Source organism: Vombatus ursinus, unplaced genomic scaffold (genome assembly GCF_900497805.2).
Source record: "Vombatus ursinus unplaced genomic scaffold, bare-nosed wombat genome assembly UNPS02014832.1, whole genome shotgun sequence".
NCBI lineage: Eukaryota > Metazoa > Chordata > Mammalia > Diprotodontia > Vombatidae > Vombatus > Vombatus ursinus.
In genome coordinates, this window is record NW_020954610.1 from 55,669,352 (window position 1) to 55,692,505 (window position 23,154).

The 23,154-nt window shown below is 38.7% G+C and overlaps 1 pseudogene; it reads left to right on the forward strand.

Annotated features, from left to right (window-relative positions):
- The first annotated feature begins 432 nt into the window (after positions 1 to 432).
- On the forward strand, positions 433 to 720 carry LOC114026108 (annotated as a pseudogene).
- The last annotated feature ends 22,434 nt before the right edge of the window (positions 721 to 23,154 follow it).

Below are 23,154 nucleotides of genomic sequence, written 5' to 3' on the forward strand. Positions count from 1 at the left end.
ATTTCACTGGTATGTAAAGGACTCTGAGAATGAGGAAACTTCTACCAGTGCAGATAAGTGACTGGTCTGCAAATTGTAACATTAACTGTCTAGGGCACAAAAAAGTTAAGTATTATGCTAGATTCTTACAGCCAATATGTGTATCAAGAATAGGACATTAACCCAGGTCTTCCTGACTCCAGGAACAGCTATCTCCAAGTGGATGCTGCCTCTTCACTACTATAGCTATCATCAACCCCATTTCACAGATGAGCAAACTGAGGTTCTTCAAGGACAAGTATGTTTGCTCCTCCTCCTCCTCTTTCTTCTTTTCCTACTCATCACCCTCCTCCTCTTCCTCCTTCCGCTGCTTCCTCCATTCCCTTGGTACAGATCATCTTGGTGCCTCTTTTGTGGAGCTGCAGCTGAGGGGACCCCCCTCCCAGACTCTCCATGACAGACAAGAAGCCTCAGGAGGGAATCGAGACTAAAAACAATGACCATGTTAATTAGAAAGTGGCAGGACAAGATGGCCGGGTGGTGCAGTTTAAGATGAAGAGGCACACACCACTTAGTAAACTAATGAAAGCCTGTGGTGAATGAAAGGGTTTGTCAATGAGGCAGATCAGATTCCGATTTCATGGGCAGTCAATCAATGAAGCAGACACACCTGCACAGTTGGAAATTGGAGATGAAGATACAACTGATGTATTCCAGCAGCAGACAGGAAGAGTTTTCTAAGAAGAGAGCCTGCAACTGTACTCCAGAACCATGGTCCCAAGGAAAACCAAATGTTCAGTTAGAAAACCAAGATTTGGTTAATCCAAATTCTGACTACTGCAATATAGTTTTCTCTCTTCTTCAATTCCCTTCCCTCATTACTTTATTGTACACAAAATAAGCAGTGGATGTGCACAGGAATGATGCATTTTTTAAAACTAAATGGCCAATGGTATGTTTTGATCAACATCAAATGGAAATGGGGAGGGGAAAAAAACAAACTTGTTCTGTAAAAAACATCTCTTTTCTCCACTAGTGGAATGCTCATTCAAATTTTATCTTTAAATTCCAATAAATTCTTTTGCTCTCACTGTTCAAGAACAACAAATCCACCAAAAAATCCTTGCATACCTTGACTGAATAATTTCAATATTTTTCCTTTATCATTGTAAAATCAAAGATGATTTTACAATTTTTTTTAAAAAAGCTGTTACATGTAGGGCAAGCTCTGTCTTTTAGTAGGGATAAATTACTAAAAAACAAATTATCCTAGATAGTTTTCCCTTCAAATCAAACATATTGTTTAAATAAATTTCTTGCTTAATTTAAAAAAAAAAAAAAAAGGACAAGAGGGCCTAAGATTAGAATGGTAATAAGTGGTGGAGATGAGATTTGAAACAAGATCTTTTCTGACTTCAAGTCCAAAACTTCCAACTCTCAGTTTCTTGGGCTTCTTGAAAGATTCAGCTCAAATCTCACTTTCTATAGGAGGCTTTTCCCAATCACCTAATCCATTTTCAGATCACTTTCCATCTACTCTGTACTGCTTATATGTATCTGATTATTGGCATGATATATTTTCCATTAGACTATAAGCTCCTTGAAGGCAGGACCTGTTTTTTTCCCCCTTTCTTTGTGCACCCAGGCCTTAACCCTGTGCCTGACAAATGTAAGTGCTTAATAAATGCTTGTTGACTCACTGACTTTACACCAAGATACCTAAGCCAGGCATCCAAACCACAGAGATGGTGATCTTGAGAAGGAAAAATGTGTATTAAAGTAAAAAATAGAAAGTTTACAAGAAATCAGGGAACAAAGCAGGAGAGTATCACTGAAAGGTTTCTCTGATTTTGAAAGTGGTTCCACTTGTAGTAATTCAAGTGTAGCAGGAAAGTCAATCAAAACTCCTACCACTCAAGACCTGTTCTTAGAACCTCACAGTGTGGAGAGAATCAAACAGCACCAGAGCAAAAAAAAAATGCTTATATTTAGTCCCCTTCACAATCTTCTTCAGGGCTGGTTGTTGTAGAGTTGTTTTTCTTTTTTTCTTTTTTTTTCTCCTCTCCCTTATCTCAATAAGATAAGAATTGACTTCAATACAAGCAATAATCTTAACTAACATAAGAATAATAATATAGCACCTTAAGGTTATCTCGGTTTATCCTCACAACATTCCTAGGAATTAGGCGCTATTATTATCCTCGTTTTACAGATAAGGAAATTGAGGCAGACAGAGGTTAAGGCACTTGTACAGGACCACACAGCTAGTGAGTAAGTTCAGTTTTGAACTCAGGTCTTCCTGACTCCAGGCCCTGGGCTCTATCCACTGAATTACCTAACTGCTTCTATACAATATTTATATGGCACTTGAAGGTTTGTGAAGTGTTTTATATTTATTTTCCCTCACAACAACCCTGTAAGGGAGGTGATATTATCTTCATTTTACACATGAGGAAACTGATACCAAGAGAAGTTAAACAACTTGCCTAGGGTCACACAGTGAGTAAGTATCTGAAGCAGACTTTGAACTCAGGTCTTCCTTCTAGCATTCTATTGACTACGATGCCAACTGGCTGCTTCATTTATTAAATGCTTACTACACTTAAAGCACTGTGCTAAGAACTAGAATTCCAAAGATATATTAAAGATAATGTTCCAATGACTTTTTTTTAGGTAGTAATGAAATAATCAGAGATAGAGCACAGAACACACAGGAATATATTCCCTGATGCATATTCCCTCTCTGCAATGCCTCAAATGCCCATCTACCTTTCCCTTCCAGACAACCTGGTTGTCGTTTCCTGGGTCACCCACACCCCCTTTCTGCAGAACCTTAACATAGCCACGGCACAGACAGCTACTTCCCACCTGCAAGTCCCACCAGGACTATTCCTGTCCTAGGAATAATGCATAGCTGTGGATTTGTCCTACAAGTATATAACCTAGTCAACCCCATGAGAAAATCTCAAAAGCATAGAATTTAGTGTTAGAAGGGACCATCTAAATCTGATCCCTGTACAAGTGTGGAAACTGAAACCAATGATTCCCCAAGGGAGACAGAAGAACTGGGGTTCAAACCTAGTCTTTTGACTACAAATATGCTCCATCTTCCTTAGTCAATGCCACCATTAATCCCTTCCACAACACAGCCCAACTTTCTAAAAAAGATATTTCCCCTCTGAGAAGATTTATCGAGGCATCCCTGTCAGAGAAGCTCCATAAATCATAAATGACTACAGGAAGGTAAACTAATATTCCTATAGACAGGTCATCCAAATCAGCCTCTTGTTCAAGTCCATTTCGAATTTGTTTCGGCCCTGTTATGTGCTTGTTCTAATTCACTTTCCTCCTTCTGTTTCCTCTCTCCCTCTCCCCCTTCTTTTTTCCCTTCTCCCTTCCCCTTTTCCTTTTCCCTTCCACTCCTCCCTTCTGCCCTCTCTCCTCATTTCTTCCTTCCTTCCTCTCCTCCCCAATCCTCTATTTGCTCTTCCTAAAAATATCTTAAGAACAAAAGAAATTCAAAACACTCATTTTGAAAACCCACACCTTCAATTTAAAAAGGTGATTCTTGCTTGGGTGGGCTGCGGCATACCTAGAGTTAGGTTGGAGATCATCTCAGAATCAAGGTGGGAATTCCCCCTGCTAGGCCAGGGTGGACTCGGTCAGGCAGACAGGTGTTGTGAATGAATATTCAGGAGCAAGGCTGGAGGGCTGGACTGGAGAGCAGCTGCCAAGTCTGGCTAATTAGAGCAGAGGATTGGGCATGTCCTGGGTCAGGAAGCCTGATGATCCTGTCTGAGCTCTCAGAGGGAAGGGTGGTAGGTCAGGTGAGGCTGAGCAGGATAATAGTCAGAGATTCCTCACCAGAGTAGGCAAGCTTAGCAGGAAAGGTTATAGGTAGCGGTCATGATAGAGCAGGCAGGTTTGTGGTCAGCAGTACATAGTTAGGAACAGTCAGAGAAAGCAGACAAGGCTGAGGACAAAAGCAACAGCTGAGATTACTCCCAAAGAATCAAGTTGTATTAAAAGAGACTGCTAACCAAGTGTTGGCTGCTTGAGACTTCCTCAGGCAGCCCACCCAAGTTTTAAAATGGCTAATGCAGGAGGGAAGTCTGATTCCATCCTCCCCTTCGGCACTGGAGTCCTCACAATTTGTATCTGGTGTCAAAAAGGCATTTGCCTGTGGACCTAATGGTTTAAGAAACGTTGAACATCTATCATATGCAAACCATGGTATCATTTGCTGGGGTCAGTGAAGATGAAAAATGGCACCATCTTTGCAGTCAAGGAGATCACAGTTAAGGGTGGGGACCCATTCTTAACACTAAATAATACAAAGTACTTGAAGGAGAGAACAAAATTATTTTAGGAAAATTTGAAGGCAAGAACACTTTCAATTGGGGGTGGGGATTAGAGAAAGATCTGTATAAATTCAAAAAAAGAAAGGATTTTACAGAAACCTGTGTAACTTTGGACACATCACTGAACCTCTTTGGGACTCAGTTTCTTCATTTGTAAAAGGGGAATGATGATAGGATTACTGTGAAGGTCAACTGAAGTAATTTAGCATGTAAAATGCTTTGCAAACCTTATAACAATGTACTTAGTCCCAGTACATGTAAGTCAGGCACTCTTGAAAATATTTTTTTAACTTTTTAAACTTTTTCTTTCGTACTATGTCCTCCTGCCTCTTTCAGTCCCCAAACATTTGGATTTCTTGCAGAAGGGAGGCTGCTTTAAATGAGACTGTTGATTTAGAAGGCCCTGGGAGGGAAATGGCCCCTTCCTAGGAGTTGGTGGGAATTGTACATGACTCAGACTCAGGGCACATATAATACATTCTTTTAAATTGCAACTGTAGTTCAAATTTTGCTTATTTTCACCAAATGAGCAACTCTGGAATTAGAACAGCCAGTCACTGCATTTGCTAATCTCACTCAGGGGCCGCACCTGCATTTATTGCTTCTTTCCATTTTCATCCAACTATCAAGAAAAGAGAATTTTTACAGTGTTTGGAGACTACAGTGCTAAAAGCCCCTCTCCCTCTGGGCCCTAAATAGCAGGCTTACAATCCTGCCTGACCTCATTGTGATGCAAGTTATCAACTGTACCATTGTTAACCCACTTGTTACTTGGGTTCCCTAGATAGGCAGGACCTCCATCTTGCTATTTCAAAATCTGACAACTCGTCTTTCCTGTACCTTTTCCATATTCTCTTCAAAAGGAGCACTTCTCAATCCAAGGCATTCTGACAGTCACTTGTTTTCCTAGAGCACAATATTCCTCCCCATCACAGTATTTCCCAGAAGAAAGAGGAGGAGGGATAGAGAAAATAACTGTACCCTATCCAGGAAACATTTTCAACCAAAGGCCTGAAAGTTCACAGGTGTGTTCTGCAGGGGTATGCCACTAATCTATAGAACTTGTGTATGAAGAATCAGATTCTCCGGAGTGTTGATAAATCACGTGTTCCTTCTGACTGTGTAGAAACCACCTGGGAGTGTCAACCTGCTGGTCCTCCCTGCAGAGTGCTCAAAGTCATTAGTATAGCCCGAGTTTCATTCTCAATTACTTCAGACATTTAGAGACTTGGAAAAGAATCATGTAGGTAAATATGGGGGTTGGGGATGGAATAGATAATTCTCCCCTTCTCCCCAGGCATCTCAGCATAGCTCAAACAATAAACAAAATTTCTTCTCTATAGATCCTCTCTTTCTGTTTTGCAAGCAGCACTGAAATAACACAAAATTACCAAACGGGTTTACCAACCCTGGGCTCCTTGAATTGGTTGTGCCAGTGATGCTTAAAATTCACTGTAATCTAAAATCTACACTTTCAGAAGAAATAGAATGCAAACACCAGTGTTGTAAGTGCCCTTCAAAGAAGACCTGGATCTGTGAGTGGGCTCCAGAAATACAAGTTGCTTTGCACATCACATAGAGACTTTAGTCAACACTGCAAGTTTAAGGGGATTGGGGGTGGGTGGAAAAAAAAAAACTCCACCCCACCAAAAAGAATAAAAACATTCTGGAAAAATATCAAATGGCAACATAACACTCCAAGGAGGCCACAATTCTGTTCACACTTAAAAACCTTTAAAATCTCACCCACCATCTACGCCGGTTCATTTCCATAAGAAACAAATTGGCGGTTGATGCTGATGAAGGCAGCTGCACACTTTACTGCTAATAAGTGACACCAGGGGCCTTATTACAAAATATTTCTAAACATAAGAAATTCTGTAATGGGACCCCCAGGGGCCAAGCCCACAAATTGTGTACTCTCAGTGTGCTGCATACGCACAGTCACTTGTTTCCAAGGCAACTAATGCGGCGTATATGAGTGATTCAGAATTGCTGGCATGCAGAAATTAAGTAAGCCAGCCGACTTTATTTTTAGTCTGTGTAGTAGACTCTGCATATTATCAGCATTTAGCTTACTTCTTGTTTTCTAACAACAAGACCCCAAAAAAAAAACCCACCAGATGTCTATAGTTTATCATGCAAATATTACATGGGAGCAATAATCATTATTAACAAACATAATCACCTAAAGTCGGGTGGAATATCACTCACTGCCAGTTTGTGCTCAATTCCCCATGTTCTGGATTCTAAAGGGGGAAACATCCATGTTCATCTGCTTACTTTTAGGAAATAGATTTCAAGCATTGCCAATGCATGGAACTGAAATTCCATTCTACCAATTTTGTCAGCTTCTTTTTAATGAAACAGTCTTGGGCTGTCTATACTAGATAATTGATGTTCAGCCTCCATAGGCCCTCAAAGATCTTCTTTCCCCTTCTGCCTCTGAAATAGTTGACGTGTTATTCATCTTTATCATCAGAGGGAGATCCTATACCAGGAGATCTTCACTGGGATGAAATCACAGGTCCAGACTAAAACTTAAATGCCAGTTATCCTTACTTAACAAGGGAGGAGGAGCAAAGGTATACATATCAGGGTTACAAGTAGGTAAGTGCAATAACCTTAAAACAAATATACAATTTGAGTTTGGGATTGTTTTGGCCCTTCTCTCCCTCCTCATATTTTCTTACTTTGATCCTAGATGGGATGGTGGAGTGGTGGAGCAGTGCGGGGATTGGGGAGGGGGGCGGAAATGATTGGATTGGAGAAAAATGACTTTAGCTCAAATCCCAGTTCTACCACTTACTACTTATATGACTTCAGGTGGTTCACCACTTTCTGGGCCTTTGTTTCCTTATTTATATAATGACTTGGTTAGATCTGATGACTTCCCAGGTCTCTTCTAACTCTACATCTGTGGCCCTTGACCTCATCACACACAACCTAGCAATATCTTCTATCATCCATCCATCTATCCACCCATCCATTCATCCATCTATCCACCTACCTATCTTATCTATCTCTATCTATCTATCTATCCATCCATCCATCTATCTATCTATCTATCTATCTATCTATCTATCTATCTACCCATCCATCTATCCATATATCTGTATCTTTCTTTCTATCTATCTGTTTATCTATCTACATATTTTATTATCTACTCATCCCAATAGATGTAAGCTCCTTGAGGGCAGGGACTATTTTGCTTTTTGCTTTGTATCTCTAGTACTTGACACTGTATTTTGCATATAATATGTAAGTATAATGTATGTTTAAAATATTTTTGTTGAAGTTAATTAACTATAACTCTTACCTACTGAGCATTTGCTGAATGTTCAACCAGTGGGAGAAAGAGACAGATAGATATAGACAGGAAATGAATGAGAATGAAAAGGAATAAATAATCTTTGTTTTCAAGAAACTTAAAATCCAGTTAGATGGACAAGATATACATATAAAATTAATTAACTGGAAGTTAGATACCAAGATGGCACACTATCAGAAGCAATGTCAAAAGGTAATAAGAAATTAAGTACCAAAAGGGTCGTACATAGCATGTGCCATGAGAATTCAGAGGAAGGAAAGATGATTGTGAGTAGAGTGATCTAAGAAGACTTCATGGAGGAAATAGAACTTAAACCTAGCCTGGAAAGATTTTGGTAAGATTGGTAGAGTTTTCATGAAGTTTTAAAAAAAATTAAAATGTAAAACACAAAATATATACAAACCAAAGACAAATTATTCACAGATTTTCTTCCTCCAGGCACCTCTTTTTTCTCCCTCCATCAGTTTAATGATGGAAAATATAATTATTTCTCTACATTTCTTATAACATATATATAAACTGTTAGCAACAGATCGAGTCAGAACAGTTGAAGACACATCAATGACCCTGTTTTCTAAAAGTAGAAAAAAGGGAGAAAAACATTAACAGGTATTAATTGCTTTGACCATGCTTTCAGAGGTTCCATCAGGGGCAAACTTATACATCTTAATCTCTGAGGAAGAGATGGCTCCTCTTCGCAAAAGTTTTGTCCTTCCCCTTTGACCCTTGATCCTATCACCTTCCATATTCTCTGAGTTTGCCCTTCAATTATTCCTTTTATTATCTTTAATATCTCCCTATAAATTGGCTTTTCCTCAATGGCTATGAACATTCTCAGATCTTCCTTATTCTTCAAACTAAACAAACAAAAACCAAAACCTTTCATTTGACGCTATTATCCTCTAAAGTTATCATTCTGTTTCTTTCCTCATTTTCACTGCCAAATTCATAGAGAAAAAAAAATAGTCTAAACTTGTTACTTCCACTTCCTCACCACTCAGGCACTTCTCAACCTAATGCAATTTGACTTCTGACTTCATTTTATTGAAACTGCTCTCTCCAGGGTAAACAATGAGGTCTTAATAATTAAATCTGATGGCCCTTCCTCATTCTTCATCTTTTTTGAGTTCCCTGTAGCTTTAGACTCTTTTCACCAATACTGAATACTTTTCTTGGTTCCCATAGCACTGTTCTCTCCTGGTTGCCCACCTACCTGACTTTCTCCTCTCCTTTGCTGGGATATCATCCTTTCCCTACCCTCTGATCAAGGGTGTTCCCAAAGGCCCATTCAAGGGCACTCTTCTCTTACTCTTCTTTCTACTTTGGTGATATCGTCTGCTCCATGAATTCAGCTATTATCTCTACATACATAATTCCAAAATCTAAATGCCCAGGCCTAAGCTCACTTTTTGAACTCTAATTTCATATCACCAATTGCTTGCTAGACCTTTCCATGTGATTGTCCCATTGGCATCTCAAACTCAACATCTCTGACAAAGTCAACCAGCTCCTATTAGAAGAATGCCACTGGGTTCTCCTGAGGCAGCCTGTTACAGTCATAATAGGCACTAATTTTTTGGACATTGTTTTCCTTTTACTATGCCCAAAAGTGCTTCTGTAACTTCTACCCCCATTTCCCAGTTTTTCATTCTGCAGCCAAGTAGAAAAAATATGCTGTTGTTGTTGAGTTGTTTTTTAGTCATTTCTGACTCTTTGTGACCCCATTTGGGGTTTTCTTGGCAAAGGTATTAAAATGGTTTGCCATTTCCTTCTCCAACTCATTTTATAGATGAAGAAACTGAGGCACAGTGTTAAGTGACTTGCCCAGGGTCACACAGCTAGTAAGAGTGTAAGGCCAGATTTGAACTCAGTAAGATGAGTCTTCCTGATTCCAGGCCCAGCACTCTATCCACTGAGCCACCTAGAAGCCCAGAACAAATATAAGGTGTCCCAAAAGTTTTAATTGAACTTTAAGCTTTCAGAACTTGAGAACTTTTGTAAGTTGGAAACTTACCAAAAACAATACCAGAAAGTTTTGTTATTGAAATTTTAAAATATTTGAATGTTCCTTTTTGAAAGTCAGAATAGCCATTATTTTGTACTTTATATCACTGTAGTTGATTTTCAAAATTTGTAAAACTTTCATCATTTGTGGTTCAGTGGATGAAAGGATTACATTTGTAATCCTAGCATTAAGATCATCTGCAGAATAAGGTTTTGATGCCTATATGCCAGTGTTTATGTGACCCAACAAGAAAAAGCCTAATGGAGACAGATCAGGTTACCAAGATGACCAAGCAAGAGGACTCCCTTGACCAATCAACCATTAGGAGAAATCATCTTCCAGAAACTTATATAAGCAATGCATAATGGCAAGATGCCTTCTTGTTAAAGTTAACATTTTTAATGTATTATTAAGAAATCTCAAAACTAAATGATGTAAAAGAAATTCAAATAATTTAGTTTTCAAATTAGTTTTTCGTAAGTTTCTAGCATTTGTACATCTGAACTTATTAAAGTTGAAAACTGAATTAAGACTTTTGGGACACCTTGTCCAATCTGTCTTCTAGATAATAGTCCTTCAAGACACCCAGATGTCTCTTCTTCCTTTCCTATCTTCTAACAAAATTCCACAGTTCTTTCAATCTATCCTTTCAATCTAACCTAGAATGGTCTTTAACCCCCTTGCTATCATTTTTGCTTTCCTCTAGATCCTCTTCAATGCTCTTTTTGTATCTCCTATAATACCTGGTATATGACCTTAAAAATAGGAGGCATTCATGATGGAATCCCCAGCCTCAATGTTCTAACTTCCTTGTTGGGTCTCACTGAATAGCAGGAATGTCCTGATTTGACCACAGAATGTGGCTTTAACCACATCACAGGCCCCCAGACCCAATATCCCAAATATGCCTCACTATAACAGCATGTGTGACCATGTCATGAAATTCTAGCCACTGCCTCTAGTTATTCACTGCCCCTAGACCCAATTCTCATATTTCTCACAGAAACAGCAGGTTTGTCCATACACTCAACCACAATCACATCTATCTAATCTCAGACAGGATTACAATAGCTATCCAATCAGAAAGCAGCACCACCAGGATGCCTGAGCAGGATTTAGACTCCAAAATGTAGAAGGGACTTTCCCTAAATAGGTGCCTGTGCAATAATAGCAAAAGCTGTCCTTTAGGTGAACTTATGACATAGAGAGGCTTATTATAATATCATTATCATATATTAATGCCCCCCCATTTGGGTTTTTCTGTATGCATTGTGGGTAATCACATGCATAGTTCCACCAAGGTTGGGACCCTTCCCCTATTGCCTAATCCCTTGACAAACCCCTCCTGTATTTTAATATTCACATATTTGTAATGATGTAATTGCATCTTTGCCCTATAAAAACCCTCTTCTTCCTCTGATAAACTGCCAGTTCCTTCTTGGAACCCTGCCTCCTTCTGAGAGGCATTACTCTCAACAAATGCCTTTGCTTGGAGATGGTTTGAGTCTGGGGATTCTTTCGAGACAACTGCACAACACACCATGAAACTGTAACATTCGTACTTAGTTCACAGATTTAGAATTAGAACTGGAAGGGATCTCAGAAACTAGGCCAATCATCTCATTTTACAGATGAGGAAACTGAGGCCCAGAAGGATGTAAGTCTTACCCAATATCACTCAAGTAGCAGAGCCAAGCTAATATAATTCAACATTTTTAAACCACTTACTGGGTACAGATTACAGAATCATAGATTTAGAGCTGCAAGGAACCTTAGAGGTCATCTAGTCCAATCCCCTCATTTGATAGAAGAGAAAACTAAGGTTTAGCAGGTGAAGTAACTTTTGCCCAAGCTTATTCAAGTAGTAAGTGGCAGTATTAGGATTTAAACCTAGATCCTTTGATTCTAAATCCAGGGATCTGCACCATACTCTTCCCTCATAGATAAGTATGCTAAGTGCTTAGAGAGGTGCAAAGTTTAGACACAGATCCTTCCTTCAAGAAATTTAGAATCAAATAGGTCATAAGGCTGACAGAAATTACTACAAAACCCCAAACCAAATTTTATTAATTAAACTCACTAGAGAGTTACAAAAAAGAAAGAGAGAGAGAGAGAGATAAAGAAAGAAAGAGAGAGAGAGAGAGAGAGGAAGGAAGGAAGGAAGAAAGAAAGAAAGAAAGAAAGAAAGAAAGAAAGAAAGAAAGAAAGAAAAGAAGGATGTCTTACAAAAAAAAAAAACTAAGGTAGATGAATGAATCTATAAACCAAAGTGGGCTAAAGTAACCAAGGATGAGATGCTGGAAAAGATGGGACTTGGATGAGGCAATGAATGGGGAAAAGTACCAGAGCCCTAGATCACCCCCCACAATCAGCATCAGTGCTGGACAATCAGGCACATGCACAATACCACTACTGTGTCTATTCAGAGCATTTGTGAAGTTCTTTCTAAAGAAAAGAAGAGAGGAAAACTAAGCAGAGGTTATGACAGCCTTCTTCTCAAGCTTCCAGGGCTGCTGTAGCTAGCAAAGCACTCCAGTCTTGGTGCCTCACAGCTCACTGGTTAACATTTGAAAAAGCATCTGTCTTAGCCACTGGCAACAACTTTTGAAAACAAGCTGCACTTTGCATCTCCCAGTTTCACAAAAGATCACACAGCAGCCAACATACCAGAAGAGCTTCAAAAACAAATCAATGCTTGGCTCTCCTCCCAAAGCCTTTTCCCTCGGATGCATTATCGTCAACAATGGAGCCAATATAAGCAGAACTGCAGCCAATTCGCACAGGTTCTGTGTCCTTTATTCTGCACTTACTGGTACAGGGATTGTATGTAGTGATGTTCCTCCCCCTACCCCTTTAAAAAGGATGACAAGAGAATTAAAAACACTTCCTGGCAAAGCCTGAAAATCTGCACTCATTTCAGTGGCTCTGTAAATCCTATAAAATTGCCTGAGATCTGTAGGAAAGGCTCAGTCAAACCAGATTCATCTAGACTAAGCAAGTTGGACCCAAATAGTACTTCTCTCTAAACTCGTGGCAAGAAAATGAGGGCAGAGGCAAGGGACAGGAGAGATGAAGTGCAGGACTCTGATGGGGGAATAGAGGGAAGAAATAACGCGCAATGAACTGGCATTCTGATTGGTTAGCTCAAGAAGACATTTTTCTGATCTGAAAGACTCACAAAAAAGACTAAAGTACATTCTTCACTTTCAAACTAAACTGGAATCACTTTTTCCCCCTCTTTAATGTTTTGAGTCTAAATCTCAAAAGACAAAAATGAAGGAATTGTTTTTGACTGATCAATCAAAAGCAATCCCTCTCATTTGCCTTCTGAGACCTTAACGCAGGATTCTGGATAAAAGAGGATGGGACCACTGCCAATACCACAGTAAGTAGGCGGGTCATGATGCCATGTACATTGGACTTTGATGGCAGAGGAACCCACGGAGATAAAAAGAGCCCCTCCCAGGGGATCTAAAATTTAAATGGGAAACATTTCATTAGGGCTAGTTCCAAGGAAAGAGGTGATGTCTGGCAGAAAGACACACGCAGGGAGATCCAAGCACATTCTCTAACAATCACAGCCTCATGGACAGAAGAGAAATGAACAAATCTGAAAGAGCCCAGTATTGAAAGTCAGGAGAACTGGATTTTATGCCCTTCTTTATCACTGACTAGTTGTGGAACCTTGAGCAAATCATGTCTGCTCTCTGGGCTTCAGTTCCCTCATTTGCAAAATGGAGTTCAACTGGATGATGTTGAATTCCACTTTCAACCTTAAAATTCTATAATTCAATGGGTCTGAGATGTAGAAGAGACCTCAGAGGCCAGTTAGTTCAACAACCTCATTCTACAAACAAGGAAACCAGTGCTCAAGGATTTGCCCAACATCACATGTGTAGTAAATAGCAGAGACAGGATTTCAAACACAGACTCCAAAACAAAAACCAGTGTTTTTTTCCCATTGTAGCATGCTACATTCTTTGATTAGTCCTACTAGCTATTGCTATTACCTGAACCTCCAAAAGCAACCCTATTAGAACACCAGCAGCAAAGAGGCCCAATAATATAGTTTCCAAATTGATAGATGTATCCTCAACCACAAGCAGGAAAGTGATAGGCTCACTTATGACACTGGCCTCCAAAATCAAAATTATGATCTGCCACAAAGATAACTGCTGTGTAAATACATGAGCTACTTCCCCTTCTAGTATTTATTCCGAACAGATTTTCTGTGTATCTGAGGATCTTATTAGCTAACAGGCTCAAAGAAATAGTGAAGGTCTAGAGCTATGAATGTGGAGTTGTTCCAGGTTTGGTTTTGTTTGGTTTTGCTTTCAGTCCAGAAGAAGGTGGAAAGGTTTGGGCATTTTTATAGCATCTGATGCAGGTAGTCAATGTCAACTGTCCATTCTCTTAGAATTAGACAGCAGTGGTGGTTGGTGAGAAAGATTTTAGCAATTGGGTCGTTGTGACTTGTTCCTAAGAGTTGTACAAGATGTAGTATTTGACCAAACAATACTCCTGCTAAGTGTGTATCCAAAGTAGGTCAAAGACAGAAGGAAATCTCTCTCTCTCTCTCTCTCTCTCTCTCTCTCTCTCTCTCTCTCTCTCTCTCTCTCTCTCACACACATACACACATGCACACACACATTCATACATACATCCTATATACACACACATACATATACATATATATGCATGTATGTCTGTATATATGTACATATTATATTTGTAGTAGTATTTTTTGTAATGACAAAAAACTAGGAACAAAATGGGTTCCCTTTAATTGGGGAACACTGAATAAATTGTAGAACATTCTACGTTGTATAATATTATTATTGTGCTATAAGAAACAATAAACATGATGAAGTCAGAGAAACTTAGAAATACTTTTGTGAATATATGCAGAGCAAAGAAAACAGAACAAGAAGAACAATTTATGGGATGAAAATAATTGTGCAAAAGAAAACAACACTGAAAGACTTCAGAACTCTGATCAATGAAGTGACTTCAGTATGCTTCCTGTGATTAGCATAGTGCATAGCACATAGTAGATGAGCTTAGAACTTGGTCAGACATCAAAGATCCCACAGTCATCCTGCATTCCAGGCCATCGCCAGTCATCTTGACTTTTGTCTTGTCACTGGACTTCAATGACTCTGGAAGAGAGTGTGAGGCTGACAACTTTGTGCAACTGTGACTCAAATCCCATTTACACATAAGTCAAGACATCACCTTGTGGTGTCATTGGTTCTCTTCTAAAACAAAGGATGAACAACAACAATAAATGATTGTTGACTCTTGACAAAGAAGTAATGGATGGGAGGTGAGAAACAGGTCATTGTCCTATATTCAGGAAAATGTTTTATGCAGGATGTGGTGGGGTGGAGTTAATCAGGAGGTAGGAATAGTGATAGAGAGAAGAAGAGAGGAGGGGAGGTGAGGAGAGAAGAGAAAAAAAAAGCATCAATAAAACTCTTAAAAAAATACAATGTATGTCTGGGGATATGATTACCACTCTGGTAGGGGAAGAGGGTCTCACAAAACTACCTAAATCAGTTTTCTCCAATAAACATCAATAAAATGAAAAAAAGGTAAGGGAGGAGAAGGGGCTGAAACAATATTCCTAATAGAAGCAGGAAGAGTCACTCAGAATGGAAATAAGAGAAATGAAATTGTCATATTATACATTAGTACAATAAGAATCAGGCCATAGACAACTTTGTTCTAAGGAACCATCAGTGATCCCGGACCACACTTTTGTTGTTGTTGTTCAGTTGTTTCAGTCATGTTTAACTCTTAATGACCCCGTTTGGAGTTTTCTTTGCAAAGAAACTGGAGTGGTTTGCCATTTTATTCTCCAGCTTATTTTACGGATGAGGAAACTGAAACAAATCCTCCTTTCCACAGGAATCTTTTCTTATAATATGGTACAATATTTTCAGATTTCTCAATTTGAAGCAATCTCTAAAAGTACTTGCCCAGGGTCATACAGCTAGTAACAATCTGACGCCAGATTTAAACTGAAGTCTTCCTGACTCCAGGCCTGGCATTCTATCCAGTGGGCCACCTAGCTGCCACCCAACCTATAAGAAAAGAAAATAATGAAAATCATATTGCTATATCTGAATTTATAGAGTACTTTAACTCTCAAAATACTCCTCAGTTAATTATTTCATTTTCTCCTCAGCATAAACATGTAAAGTAGAGCCATAGGTGGTGAGATACCAGCTTGGTAGATAGGAATATCAACTCACAAAGAAATTAAGTGAATTGTCCAAGATTGAACCATGAGTCAATGGTGGAGCCCTGACGACAACTTGAAGTCTTTACCTAAGATGAGAGGCAGCATGGTATAGTGGAGACAGTGCTGTTCGTCAAGTCAAATGGACCTGGGTTCCAGTATCACTTTGGATATATACTGTCTATGTTACCCTTGGCAAATTATAGTGCCTTTCTGTGCCCCAGGCAACTCTCTATAAATGGCAGTGCGGTGACTGTCTGAATTCATTGGGAGAATTTCCTCTCTGGAAACTCTTGATGCCAATGATATCATAGGGCTGGTCAAAATAAACAAATAAACCTTCTCATGATAAGATCTTAGAGCTTAGCCAAGAGTTTATCCTCTTATATTAGAGTAAACCCAAGCGCGGTCAGGGCAGCTGGTGGATTCATTCTTATATCCAATGGAGTAATGGGTCTAGAGCTGGGCAGGGGGTGGGGAGGAGGTGGGAATAGTGACCATCCATTCCAACTACCTCATTTTACAGATAAAGGAACTGAGGCCCAGAAAGGGAACTGACTTGTCCACACTCATACAGCTCATAATGATCAAACAAATACAGGATGAGTGTTTAGAAACTTCCTTTGTTTTTCCTTTAAGTTTAAATCTGGATTTTTTTTTCTGAATATGAGAAATCTTTCAGATTTTCTCATGGAGCATTTCTAGGTTTGAATACTAACAATTCACAGGGCCAACTCATTTTGGTTTTTCAACTGCCTCCAGCTACCTGGTATGACTACCCCAGACCTTATCTTACCTTTGTCTTTCATTTACTTCTGATTTAAAGCAGGGGCAAATCTCTCTATTAAAAAAAGAAATTACTAATCTTACTTAATTAGGAGCTACAAGGAATTAAGAAATTTTAGCACCTAACAGAGGCCAATATAAATAGAACTCAAAGAGAATCTAAAAAACATAGAGCTTTGGAGATATAAGTGGGCAATCATTGAATGGCTTTAATATCAGGAACAAATCCTCCTTTCCACAGAAGTCTTTTCTATCATATGGTACAATATTTGCGGATTTCTCAATTTAAAGCAATCTCTAAAAGGTATTTCCAATGAATGGGGGAAGAAAGCGTATATTTGCAGTCTTCTTATAGAAGGGTTTTTCTTGTCTAATTTGCCTAGTAATCAATCAAAATTCCAAAGGGACCGCTGACTAAAATGTTAAATAAATCCCAAAGAATAATGATGAAACATTCATAATATATATATATGCTCTGCACTGAAACTTCTTTACAACTCTCCAAAGGATTAGGCTTTTTTTTTAATGTAATATGTGAGGAAATGCTACAGGGGGATAATATTGATTTGAAGGCCTTTTGGCAGTGACTTTTAAATGTGGACATTATATGCTGGAGATCATGTAATAGCTCACCATAGCAGAGTTTAAGATGACTGGAAAATCCTGGAGTCTTGTCTAAGCCCAAGGCAACATTCCCAGGTTGGTATATTTTGTGTAATTTCATTACTTTGAAAGTTTTAAAACCTTTCTGGATTTATAAGGCTTAATCTCCATAGAGTACAAGAGCCACAAAATGACTGTAAGAAGAGTAAAAGTGTGTCATCCATGGAAATGCAGAAGACTCTCTGCCCCATGAAACTCTGCCACCCAGAGTAGATTCAGTCACAGATAGTGGGAAGAGTACTGGATTTGAATTCTGACCTTAATGCCACTACACATTACTAATGTGACCTTGAGCAAGTCACTTCAACCACTTCAGTTTCCTCATCTGTAAATTGTTTAATTAGATGTCCTTTTAGTGTTCCTTAAGCTCTAAATTTGTACCTTGCTCAACAGGAAAAGTCACCATTTCTTGAAAGTTCAGGATATAAGGCTAGTTTTAACATACAGAAAACAGGAGGGGGGAGAGGGCAGAAATAAGGACCCAAAGAGAATGGTAATGAAAATAGCTGACTTTCATATTGTGCTTTAAGAGTTACAAAGTACTCTGATTGTATGATCTCATTTGATCCTTATAATAGCCTTATGAATTAAATGCTATGGGTATTATTATCATTCCCATTTTGTAGATGAAGTGAAGTGACTTGACCATGGTCAGATACCTATTAAGTGTCAGAGGCAAGAAAAAGATGGGTAAAGAAAAGGGTTTGTTTCTGATGAAAGCCTTATTTCACATATATATAGAGAACTAAGCCAAATTTATAAGAACACAAGTCATTTCCCAATTGATAAATGGTTAAAGGTTACGAATAGGCAGTTTGCAGATGAAGAAATCAAAGCTATCTATAGCCATATGAAAAAATGCTCTAAACCACTATCGATTAAAGAAATGCAAATTAAAACAACTCTGATGTACCACCTCATGCCTATTAGATTGGCTAACATGACAGAAAAGGAAAATGACAAATACTGGAGAGGATGTAGGAAAATTGGGACACTAAATGCATTATTGATGGAGTTGTGAACTAATCCAATCATATGGGAGAGCAATTTGGTACTATGCCCAAAGGTCAATCAAACTGTGCATACCCTTTTATCCAGTAATATCACTACTAGGTCTTTTATCATAGAGAGATAAAATAATAAATAAATAAAAAGAACCTAGCTATACAAAAATATTTATAACAGCTCTTTTAGTGGTGGCAAAGAATTGAAAATTGAAGGAATGCCCATCAATTAGGGGATGGCTGAACAAGTTGTGATATATGATTGTAATGAAATGCCATTATGCTATAAGAAATAACTAGAAAGACTTACACAAAGTGATGCAAAGTGAAGTGGGCAGAACCGGGGAACATTGTATGCAGTAACAGCAATATAGCATTATGACCAACTGTGAATGAGTTAGCAATTCTCAATACAATGATCCAAGATAATTCCAAAGGACTCATGATGGAAAATGCTATCCACATCCAGAGAAAGAACTGATGGAGTCTGAATGCGGATGGAGTCATACTATTTTTCACTTTATTTTTTTCATGACTTATTTTCTTTTGGTCTGTCTCTTCTTCCACACATGACAAATATGGAAATATATTTTACATGATTGAACATATATAACCTATATCAAATTGCTTACCATTTTAGGGAAGGGGGAGGGGAGGGAGGGAGAAAATTTGGAACTCAAAACAATTTTTAAATGAATATTAGAAATTGGCTTTACATGTAATTGGGGGAAAATATCATTTAAAAAAAAGAAAAGGGTGTGATCTACCTTTATGTGCCCATGTGTAGTGTCCAGATAAGTCATCTGTCAACTATTAAAGATATTTCATTCTTCAAGGCAGTTACTGAAGTTCTACCTTCTCCAGCAAAACCTTTCCTGGCTACTCCAGCACACAAAGAGCTCTCTCTTCTCTGAACTCCTGTTTCATTTATAAACAGTTTTAGGCAGTTTAACTCTCTTGTTCTTTTATTGTTTTAAGTGGGCTAGCTTTCTTTCTCCAGCTAAGCTCCTTGAGGACAGGACTCTTAACTTAATAATACTTTTGTATCCCTAACAATTAAAACAGCATTGGGCATAGAGTGAGCACTTGACTTTTTTTTTTAAAGTTGTGACTTTGAAGGACTTGCATTTAAAGTAAAATAAGTGCTATCTTAAGAGAAACCAAGATGATTTTATACAAAACTGGATTTAGTTACATTCTTCCAATTTTGGAAATTTGCAATGAATCTGAATTCTTGGGAATAGTTACTGGAATACATAAGCAATGATCACTAAATCAGTTTCTACATGTAAGTCCTAGGGGATCTCATGAGACCTCAAGCCAGATGGGCCCTATTCTATCATGTCTTATGCATCTAACTCCCTTTACCATCTTGCTGTGAATTAAATGACATGCTGTCAATCCTGCTGAAATTCAGCCAAGGGCCTCCTCCTTTCTTTCCCTTCCTTCTAAGTCTCAGCAGCAATAAGAGAACCCAGGCACCTAATCCAGTATGGGGAGCATCTCATATATTACTTCCAGCTTTTCTTAGGCTTAATTCAGCACTGACTCAAATACCCTGAGATAAATAATGCTTCCTATCTTACAAGATTCTAAATCTCCAGAGATAGATTGCTCTGAGCTAAGGGCCATGGCTGAGTCCCTTCTTCCTTCCCTCCTCCCAGGGGAGAAGCTGTATTTGCGTCAGTCAACTCCACGGCCCTCAGGATTCCATGAAGAATGAAGTGACTGGGTAGCTGAGGCAAAGAGAGAAGTCAGGAGCTTTATGAAAGGAGTAGAATTACAACCAGAGTGAGTCTATGCATACTCCACTGGGCACCTAAGTAGGAGTTCTCTGAAAGATGGCATTGGGTGGGTGGGGGGGAGTTGGAAGAGAACATAAAAATCATGAATTGAGCGGTATGTTTTCCTTCTGACCTGAAAGATTCTATGTAACCCCCACTTCCATATGCTGGCAAACCTTCCTCAGAAGAAATTACTGCTCAAAGACCATGAAAAGCAAGCAGATGAACCACTTTGCAGGAACACGACAAGTGTATTTGTGACATTTCAAAATTGCAGTTGACACTTTAATATTTAAACAGAACAGGGGAGACATGGATTATTTATTTTCTTTTACTTTAATTTTACTTCTCAACATAGCTTCCAACTTTGTTATGTTAAAATAAAAATGGCCCCACACTCTGGCACCAGGCTTCTCCACAACTCATCAGGTGGTGAATGTTAACCTGACACTTACAATACACCTAACGTTCTTTCAACTCTGTTGTTCCACCATTTGCTTAGATATTGCTTTGAAATTATACTGAAAATATTTGGCTGCAGGCAAAACTAGTCATATAGAATTTGACTATGATCTATATATTTATGGAGAAAAATTAATCTTCAATGCTTCAAACTTTTTATGCCTCATAATTTTATCAGAAATTTCCAAACATAGCATGAATGGAGCTGCTGGAGTCAGGGGGGAAAATGCCTCATTTTCTTCCTCCATTTCAAATAGAAACATTCTTAAAATGTTCTTCTGAAGTATCCTGCACACAAAACCTCAACACAATCTGATGGAAGTCAAAACTGTGGAAAGACCTAAGAGATTTTTAGCCATGAATAGACATATAAAGTTACTGTGCTTTCCTAAAAAGTAGTACAGGTTTACCTTACAATAAAAGAAACATTTTATAAACCAGTAGTGGAAAAAATAGAGAATATGGCCTGGGAGATAAGAAGAGATTTGGGTTCAAGTTCCATCTCTGACCTATCCTGGTTATCTGACCCTGGTCAATTAACCTCTTAGTGAGTTAACCTCTTAGTTGCCCCAGGCAACTAAATCCCTATGATAATGTCACAAACCAGTTAATAAACATGCAGGTGAATTAAATACAATCAAGAGAGCAACATAGACACTGTATACCACATGAAAAGAGTGCTGAAAGGAAGCTAAATTGTTGGTAATGGAAAAACCAGTGAAAATCCTAGAGAAAAGATAAGAAACCATGTCTGTCATACTCTCATGTCAATGAAATAGGAGAGGACTAGGACAAAATATTATATAAATTGTCAGACAAGATATTTGTATTGGACTTTTTTTTCTTAATTATTTTTCTTTGTCACAAGAGAGGGTGGAGAAAAAAAAAAGGTGGAGAATGGCCAAGATGTAAAGACGAAAGGCACCAATAAAATATTAAAATAAGACAAAATAAAAATACTTGCCAATCAGCTTTGGTAGAGCGTACAAACTAGATGAAAAATTAAGTTAGAAGCTCCTTTGCATCACCTAACAGGATTGAATTTTAATGATAGCATTTCCATAACAAATTCATCCAGCCCCACCTAGCCACTGTTAAGTCAATAGCACAACCCCACCTCCACCCCCAGGGACCTAACTTGCAGTGAAGTCAATTCTTTAGATAGCCACCAATAGAACTCTACCATCAAGTACAGGGAGTCCTCAACATCAGACTAAACATTTGTAATAAGGAAAGATGACACAGATATCTGGTTAAGCTACCTCTGAGCCAGACTGAGCTCAATATTCTACAGACTGGCCAGGTAAATGTGGGTTGACCTGGGTAAAGTGAAATTAGGCTGAGGAGGAGGGGTCCCTAGCTCAGTCAGATACTTCAGAAACCCAGATATTGGTGGCAATTAAACTGCATTACCTGGGATTGTATCCTTGGTAGAGTAGTAATCATAACAGTAATTTAATAATGCTTAAACATCACTTCAAGGTTTGCAAAACTATATACACAGACATATATTATGTTCATACATACGTAAAATGAGATTACATTTGTATTTATATGTGTGCGTATATATGTGTGGGTATAATCCTGTTTTACCCTTAGAAAATACTGAGAAGGAAGTGCTATTATTGTCCCCATTTTATAGATAATTTCATCTCATTCACCAGTTTCAGCTCCTAACATCCATATTCTTGATTATGTTGCTTTAGCTTTTGTGTTCTTGACCCTCAAATGACTGCCCTGAAACCCTTTGACAGTTTCTATTCTTGTTAAAAGAAGAGGAGACAAGTTGGGTAGGCAGCTATGGGTGTGTGTGTGTGTGTGTGTGTGTGTGTAAGATTCCAAGAAGCCTACAGAAGCTTGGCTCTGGTGGTCCAGGGCTTTTCACCTCCCTACTTCCTTGAGTATTGTTTGTGTGACCCTGGATGTTATACTTGTAGGAGGGTAGTAGGTTTATGTGTCATCTATGTGTTTCTTTGCACCCCATTTGCTGTTGATGACTGGGTCCTTCACTACTAGGACACCAGCATGCTGAGTATAGCTCAGAAGGTATCAAAGCAAAGATTGTCTTTTAGGTTCAGCCTCAGATACTTCATGATGAAGTTCTATCCTCTAGCACTGGGAAAATCATAGAGTGATCATAGAACTAGAGAACTAGAGGTAAGAGGTACTGGAGGCCTTTAGCCTGATTCCCTCGTTTCATACATGAGAAAACAGAGAGGCAAGGAAATCATGACTTGCCCAAGGTAACACAGGTAGTTAAGCATCACAGACAGGATTTGAACTCAAGTCATCTGATTTTAGATCCAGTATTATTTCTATTGTACTAGGCTACTTCCTCAGGCAGCTAGGTAGTACAGTGGATAGAGCATCGGGCTTGGAATCAGGAAGACTTATTCTTAAGTTCAAATCTGGCTTCAGATACTTCCTAGTGGGGTGACCCTGAGCAAGTCACTTAACTCGGTTAGCCTCAGTTTCCTCATCTATAAAATGAGCTAGAGAAGGAAAGGCAAACTACTCCAATATTTCTGCCAAGAA